This window comes from Cyprinodon tularosa, unplaced genomic scaffold (genome assembly GCF_016077235.1).
Source record: "Cyprinodon tularosa strain WSP-4 unplaced genomic scaffold, ASM1607723v1 ctg265, whole genome shotgun sequence".
Taxonomy (NCBI): domain Eukaryota; kingdom Metazoa; phylum Chordata; class Actinopteri; order Cyprinodontiformes; family Cyprinodontidae; genus Cyprinodon; species Cyprinodon tularosa.
Window position 1 is genome coordinate 562,424 of NW_024038969.1, and position 8,978 is coordinate 571,401.

The following is an 8,978-nucleotide window of genomic DNA, read 5'->3' on the forward strand; positions in this document are numbered from 1 at the left end:
GTTGCATACAGCTTATGAACATTGCATTGATATTTCAAATGAGATGGAATACCTTTCCGGATTGTTACACACGAGTTATACAAAAGAGACAGCAGTGGTCAAAGTGTAAACAGTGCAGTGAATAAAAACAGTGTGCAAATTGCAATGGTTCAGTGCAAATAGGCATTTGTGCAAAAATGCGTTATTTCCTTCGGTTGAGAATAGAAATGAGATGAACGTAAAGAGCTAAAAGTTAAAGTTCAGCAGCATTTTAAGCCCGATAATGTGCAATAGGTGCAGAGTTCGGTTTGTGGATCAAAGGTTCAACAGTCTGATGGCAGTGGGGAAGAAGCTGTTTCAGAACCTGGTGGATCTGCAGCGGATGCTGCGGAACCTCTTTCCAGAGGGCAGCAGGGACAACAGTCCCCACCATGGACTCTGGAAAGAGGTTCCGCATACATATATCTATATATATATATATATATATATATATCTATATATATATATATATATATATATATATATATATATATATATATATATATATATATATATATATATATATATATATATATATATATATATATATATATATATATATATATATATATGTATTGTAATGAAGAGCTTTTTATGTAGACAACTAGCACTTTAAAGGGACCTTTGCACTTAAATAAAAAGCAGCTTGGTTAGCACTAGGACACTTTATTTAGCACTGCACTTTAAGAATAGATTTGCACAAAAAGAACAATTTGCGCACAAGGTTTTTAAAAAATTTGACGATTTATTGTGTGTTTTAATGGTTGGTATGTAGCCTGTTGTTCCAGGCTCTCCACAGCTTCTCTCCATTAACAATTGGGGTGGTTGTCTGTGGAAAAGAGAATTGATGTTTACAGCAAGCAAGGATTACTGTTTAGAAACTTAAGCAAATGTTAGTGTAAATCTGCTAGAAGTGAGTGCAGAGGAAGTGTTGTGATGCTGAGAAAGTGACCTGTCTTTTCTATGTCCTCTCCAGGGTGTTTGGACAAATGCTTCCCCAGGTGTCCAGACACCATTCATAGGGAGAGACCATGGGAAATATAAGGGGAGTTTCACACATTGTTTGTGGGATTTCTATGGTGTTTAGGTGTAAGTTTGAAACAGGAAATGTTCATAAAAACGTAAAGGATAAATGTGTGTGTATATATTTCATTTAAATGTTATTTTTAGATGGAAGTGAGGGACTGTTAATCAGCTCTGCCTATTTAAGGCAGAGATTATGTGCTTCATGGGGGCTGAATGCTGTGAAGCTGAATAATATGTATATATAGCTTATATATATAAATATATATAAAGTGTAATTTTTATCATTTAAACTGTCTAGAATTTAATTTATTTTACCCTTTAGCTTCAATTTGTACAGTGCAGGCAACACTTCTGGACACAGATCACATCTTAAAACGATTGACCTCTATTTCTTCTGCAAAGACGAGGTTCTGAAATATATCAGCACATAGGAATAATGAGTTCATCTTACTTTCTAAGTGTCGTTTAGATAAGTAGCACCTCTGACCAGCTAGTCTCAACTCTCAGTAAGACATTTTGTTTAATTAATTCTTTTCTGAAAGATGTGTTGTTGGCAACAGTTAATAAACATGGAATTAAAAAGCTTAAATGGGTAAGTTGCCAAGTTTTTTTTATGGTGATACAGCTGTTTATCTCATTTATTTTGATATGTGCCATTGAGTTCTTGATGGATCATCTTGTTTAATGGGTATAACTCATTGGTCCTACAAACCAAACCAAAACTGTTTCTTTAACAAAAGCAGGACAATCATCATTTTCCAGCTAGGTGGATTTTAATTTGCTTCACATGCATGCTACCTATGCTGTGTTAAACAGAAGAAGTATACTTTTTCATCACTCTTCCTTTCAGACAGTCAAATCATCAGCCACATGTAATTAAAGTATATATTTTTTTTAATTGAGCATGTTTTGATTTATTGACGACACTCACAAGACACACACTGCTGGGATCTAAGGGCTGTTGCTGCTGTGACATTTCAGGCTGTTTTCCCACAGGACTTCAACTCCAAAGTCATCACAAGCCAAGCCTGTTCGGTTGTGGCCTCATCAAACAGCAGATCGAAACCATGCACAGCACCTTGTGTTTCCCAACCAATAGATTCATTTAATGCTTGTTTTCCCTCTTTATGTCCAATGTGCTGTCCCAACAAAAAATAGTAGCTGCCTTTCCAAACATTTCCCTAATAACCCAGCATAGTTTACACTTTGATTATTTTTATTTAAATTTAATGATTAGGGGGAAAAAAATCATGTATAAGTAGAGGTTGGAAGAAGAAAAATACTTCTTTGCTGAATTAACCTTATAATATAAGGATGGAAAAACTGCACAAAGCTAGAGCTGGTGTGTTGCACCTCAGGCACTTTAATTTGCAACATACACAAAAAGGCCTACTGTATGCAATTTTCCATCTATCCTGGACAGCCATATGATTATCCTCCAGAATACATGCTGCTGTAAGCCGTTTCTAACATCACTTGAGATCCTGCAGCTGTCCTTTCAGTTAGTTAATGTGCGGTTGCAGGAGTAGGGTGAAAATACCACTGTTACATGATGAGAAAACGTTTTCTTTTTTGCAGATGGAAGACAATTTTTTCTGAAGCTACACAGCCAACAGGGAGCAAAAATATGTTTAGTTAATTATTTGAAATTTAAAGTGTAATAGTTTGTACCTCGTCATGGCAGATCCATGAATTCCAAGTCCAATCTGTAACATTTTCAGATAATAATATATGTAATTAATCATCCACATCTTCTACTTTTTTTTTCTTAGCTAACTCACGCTTTTGTTCAGTTCTTAGAGTTTTAAATATGAAAGTCTGACTTATTTGTGCACCTTGTAAAAATCACTTGACATTAAGCAGGATATTTTTCTCAGCATGTATCTCAATAGAAAGTGTCCAACATAGTCAAGTGCCTAAGAAGAAAAGAGTTTCCCTCCATGAGAGACATAAATACAGACTAAGAAAATAATGTAAGCACCCTTTTGGAAGGATCGAACAAAGACATTATACTATAGGTTAACTTTCGGACAGTATCAGAGAGAACTGGAAGGAGGAGTTTTACAGGCAGTAGGGAAAGCTTCCAGTAATCAATTCAAACATTTAGTCATTAGACATGGAGGATTGTTCATACGGAGGACCTAAAAATCAATACCTGTTGGCTGAGTTTTTGTACAACTTTCTTGGGTTCAAATACCTGACATGCAGGAAAAACTGGAATATCTCAAAGGTCAAATTCTGTAATCAAGTGCCACAATCTTAAAACTGCTGTGTAAAAAAAACTATCTAATTGGATTGACCCATTCTGGGGCGAAATATTACCTTATTTAGTCTGCTGGATAAAGCACAGCCCCACCATTCCACATTATTCTCTGTCACTTTATATGGAGCTGAGCATTGCCTCCATCACCAAGCAGGCATAGCAAAAGATATACCTCCTGCAGCAGCTGTAGAAGTTCAGCCTGCCAAAAATAATGATGGTGCACTTCTATTCTGCCATCACTGAATCCACTCCATTACTATCCATCACCATCTGGTATGCTGCTGCCACCACCAGGAATAAGAGCAGGCTGCAGCGTATCCATCACTCTACAACAAGGGGGGGTTGACTGCAAAGTTCCTTATCTTTAGGAAGCGCACACTTTCAGAATTCAGACGAGAGGAGGAAAGATTGCAGGTGACCACTCCTACTCTGGACACAAACTATTTTGGAATCTCCCTTCTGGCAGCCATTGTGCTCTTCAAAACAATTTGCTTTTGTTTCATCCAAAGTTTATTTTCTCATATTTATGTATATTTACTTGTCTATGTGTGGCACCTAATCACTAACACAAATTCCACATAAGTGGATAACATTACATGGAAATTAAGAATTTTTTAATTTTTATCTGGCAGTATTAGGTTCATTGTTTGACCCAGCATAACGCAGGTTACATTATAAAAAAAGAAATGGATGAAAATAATTCATAATGTAAAGGTTACTAAAATATTGGGTTTAGAGAAATAGTTCATAACCTCCATAATAAAAGTTGTTATTGTTGACATTTATTACATTACTTCCCCTTTTTGTTTAATTATGCAACCAAAATGATCACATAAAAGTACATTAACCCAAAACTCATAATATTATATAAGCCCTCGATGTACAATATACCTGGATTACCACACTCCCACTGATTGTATAACACAGCATAGAATACTGTTGTTCTCAGTGCATCAATTAAAATGTTAAACCTAATTGATTTCCTAGAATGAATCATATTCATAATTATCAAAGCTAAAATAAAACCACCATGTTGAAAAAAAGGTGCAATGAAACAGAAAGTAGTATGAAAAAAAGAAGCCTGTATTATTATATATTAAATTCATAGCAATTTCTTTAGTCAAAGTATGAAAGCAGACTATACTTTAAATAGCACCAGTTTTCACTAGCTGATTAGCGGGTCAAAGATAAAATAATCTCAATCTCAAATCACCGACATCATAATTGTGTTATTGATTTTATTTTAGGCTTAGTTTAAGTTTATTTCTATAGCACGATTCAGTACAAGGGCAATTAAAAGTGCTTTACATGAATTAAAATATAAGAAAAAAAGGAGAATAAAAGCAAATGAAGATAAAAACATAATAAACACAGGTAGTAAAATAAATTTCAACAGCAAAAATGATCTATAAATAAGTAAAACATTTCTTAAATTAAGGACATTTACCATTAATTGGAGTAGGTAATTAAGATAATTTGAGAATGGAATTAGTATGTTTACTCTTAAAATAAGATAACTAGTTAATATGCAGTTGAAATAAGACAAAACAATTGTTGTTGTTTTCTTATTTCAGATGTAAATTGTCTCACTTACTGTACCTCCTCAGCTCAAGAAAAAATTACTTATTTATATTTAAGTTTTTTTCTATGTAGATCGCAAAATTAAACTAATAATACCTAAACTATCAACAGACAAAGGGAGTTCTAAACAAATTGGTTTTTAACTTTGACTTAAAAGAACTCAGGCTTTCACCACTTTTACAGTCTTCTGAAAGTTTGTTCCAGATAAGTGGAGCATAGGAACTAAATGCTACTTCTCCATATTTGGTTCTAGTTCAAAGTACATAGTAAGACCCGAGTGGTCTGGAAGGTTGATACACTGACAACAAATCTGGTATGTATTTAGGTGCTGATTCATTCAGTGATTTATAGACTGGCACTGTCATGATTTTAGTCCTGCCCTGTTTGTGCTCACCCTCTCTCTCTCCTGATGATCCCTGATTGCTCTCAACTGGGCTGCTCCCTATTTAAACTTCTGCTCCTCCCCTGTGCTGTGCAACATCTTCTGCCTTTTCACAGCTTTCAAGCCAAGTTTCATGAGCCAAGAATTATCCTGTTCCTGCCTGTCCCTGACCACTGCCTTTACCCAGACCTTACCTTTGAGTGAGTAGCTTTTTTTCTGATTGTTGCTGAACCTTGCCTAACTTTGACCCTGATTAAGCCCAAGGGATTTTTGAAACTTCTCTGCCTGAGTGATCTACTGTGCATGACCCTGGACTGGAAAAGGATTTCAAACTGAAGGATTGTGGATGTCAGTACCTCTGCTCTCTGTAAACCCCACCCTCCAAGCCCTCAAGGTTCCCTTTCTCAATTGGACCCAGCCCTGCTGGAGCTAAACCTGGACCACAACAGACACCCAATTCTGACGGGATCTGGCCTCTTCTGAAACCGTGACAAGCAGAAGGATTTTAAAGTTTATTCTCTGAGCTACAGGGAGCCAGTGGAAGGACTGCAGAACCAGGCTGATGGGCTCTACTTTCTTAGATGTAGTGAAAACACAGGCAGCAGTGTTTTGTATCAGCTGCAGCTGTCTGGTGGACTTTTTAGGCAAACTCATGCAGATACTTTTTACTTTTTTACCACCTTGAAATTTCCTTTTTTTCAGTCCCTGCAAGTTTGGTGAAGTCTGATAATTTTTTGTTTAGAATAAAATGAAAGAATGACAAGACTCTTTCTAAAGTCATATTCATTCATCTAGAATATTTCTGCATAGATCTTTATTTTCTGTAATCCATCTTACTAACTAAAACCTTACTTGCAGCCAATGAAAAAAAAACACACATTTAACATCAGAATGTTATGTCAAACCAGTAAGAAAGAATTTGAACTTTACTGATCTCACAATGGAGAAATAAACTCTCTGCATTTAACCAATCCTCTATAGGAGCAGTGGACTGCCACTGTGCAGTAACCGGGGAGCAGTGTGGGGGGTTAAGGGTCTTGCTCAGAGACCCAGAGTGGAGGCTGTGGGGAGCACAATCACACTGCTCTAACCATTAGGCCAACAATCCCCAATAAAAAATAATTTACAAAAAAACGGGCTCAATAAAACACATACTTTACACCTGCTTAACCTCTTAACATCCAGGATATTATCTTTAAAATGTGATTTAACCTAAAAATTGAGCTTCACCAGAAAGTAGTATTATAATTTACTTAATGTAATTGTGGACTCACAACAAAACTAATATTTAACCAGAATTTTTCCCAAAAAAATCTGAACCCACAATTAACCTTAAATATCTATCTAAAAATCTAATATTTAAAGGTTACATTTTCCAGGAAAAGACAATATTTGTATTGCCTTGCCAAGCATTGTGAAACCCCATTTCTTTAGCACCCACCATTTGGACACATCTATGCACACCTAACAGCTCCCATGTCATTTGGATTCTTGTTTTTGGGACACACTGGCCAGATTACAGGTTTACCAGCTTATGTAATGCTGCCATTAATCATATTGTAGTACATGCTATGTTTGAAGTGATGTCATATCTGGACGGAATTAAACAGTGTCTGATCGTTTAGTCGGGGTTTTGGTACCATAGATAACCATCATTGAAGTGAATGTTGGGTGTCATGTGAAATAACAATTTTGCTAATATTTGGGTGCAATCCCCCAGCTTTGTTGAGTAAACAATGGTACGGAAAACTAAGGGTAGTTTTCTTTTTTTTTGCAGTGACTAAAGAATAACTTATACATTCCTGTGTGACATCAATAACTTTAAAGCTTTGCAAATCCTACCCTGGTTAGGAAATTCATGCAGCAAGACAGCGGATCTGCTGAAGGTTTACAATGCCAGACTGGCAGTCCTTGGACAGTCAGTGTGATGAGGGATTTGCCTTTTTACAGACTCTTACTTTTTTTGCTTTTTTTTTTACCCTTATGATTTGTATGATTATTTTTTGTTTTTTATTGAACAAAGAGACCTTGGTAAATAAAATTGGTATTGAAAAGTTTTAATTGAAATAGGGAAGGGAACTATCAAACCTGGAACTGGCCAGGTTTACATATTTTATATGAAAAAATATATTTTCTTCCTAAACCTTGTAATTGGCTGTGCAAACCTTGACACAACAACTGCTTTCAGCAATGAAAAAAGACCTACAATATGCCTTTTAAATAATCTGAGATCATTTTGCCAACTCCTCCTTAAAGTCGTAGGGAAGCGGTTGTTCCAACCGTTGCATTTCCGAATTCCCCCAATTGGTGCCTTACATTACACGGGTAAATAAAGTGAATGTGACTGGTCATTTATAAAGGGGGCGGGATTGTTCTGTTGGAAGATTCACAAGCAAACTTGATTGTGATTGTCTGATGCATCTTGCTAACCAGTTAGCAACTTAGTGCTAGTAGGTTCCGAATGGGAAATGACATTGGGACCAAGTAGCACTTAGCAACGCACAGTCAAGGAACGCTATGGACAGAGGAAACATGCAAGATGAGGAGAGTTTTGTGTCGGAGACCATGGATGAGTCTCCTCCGTCATACATCTTTTATTTAGAGGAGGAAATCTGGGACGAAGTTGTTGTGGAAGAGGATGCCAGAGCGGCAGAAGCTTGGTTTGGTGTAGAAGGCTACAGCCGTACATGTTCGAGCTCTTGCCTTGCAACGCTGCCCGTTCTGTTAGCTTTACGCCTGCTGAAGACACAGACGTCCATCCCTATGAACACTCGAATGTAACTCAATGGTAAAGAAAATTATTCTTATTTCTTATTTTAACCATTGCGTATATTCGCTGCGACATATTAATCAAGATGCTATGACCTAAAAAAATTGATTGACAGATGGTTGATATATGATTGGCCAAATTTAGATGTACAAGCTGACGTATAACTAACTGGCCTGCATTAAATAAAAAAAAAAATAATAAAAAAAAAACCAAAGGTCTTAAGACAAGATTTTTTTTTAAACTGAAATTTTCTAACTTTTGGGACAATATTGTCTGATAAAGAGTACATTTATATACAGTACATGTTCAAGCCAGGATGATTTGCCATTTAAATATGACTTCCTTATGACTTTACTGAAATAATTCTATCTCTAAATATCCTCTTTGAGAATGAGCTACAAAATCTAATTTCAAATTAACTTCAGGTTTTGACCAGGGAACTTTAACACCTGCCTTTTTTGAGCCACTTTGAGGTGGACTTGTTGGCATGGTTTTAATCATTGTTCTGCTGTTTACGAAATTGCAGAGAATTGTGACCTTTAAACTTACAGAGAAATTATTTTTTTTCTCAGTTTTCAGCACTTCACAGCAGGTGATGTGCAACATTTTCAAAGAAAAAAAGAGAAAATTCTGTGTGGTTTGTTTGTAAAAAAAAAAAGGCGGACGTCCTTTGCAGCTGTACACCTGTCAATAGCTGTGGCATATTGACATTCCCCCACTAGTTTGTCCACTCGTCACTTCAAGCTTGAATGGCTGGCAAGGACAGTCTTGTTCATTTCACTGCACACATTTAAGAGTCAATAAAAGAAAATTTATTTATAGCCAAACACTGTCTGATTATCATTTGGAGGGATTTAAAAGACACTAGAAGGCACCTTGCAACAGTTTCCATTCCTACGGTACTTAACCTTTTCCACATCTCATCAAATCAAAAGTCC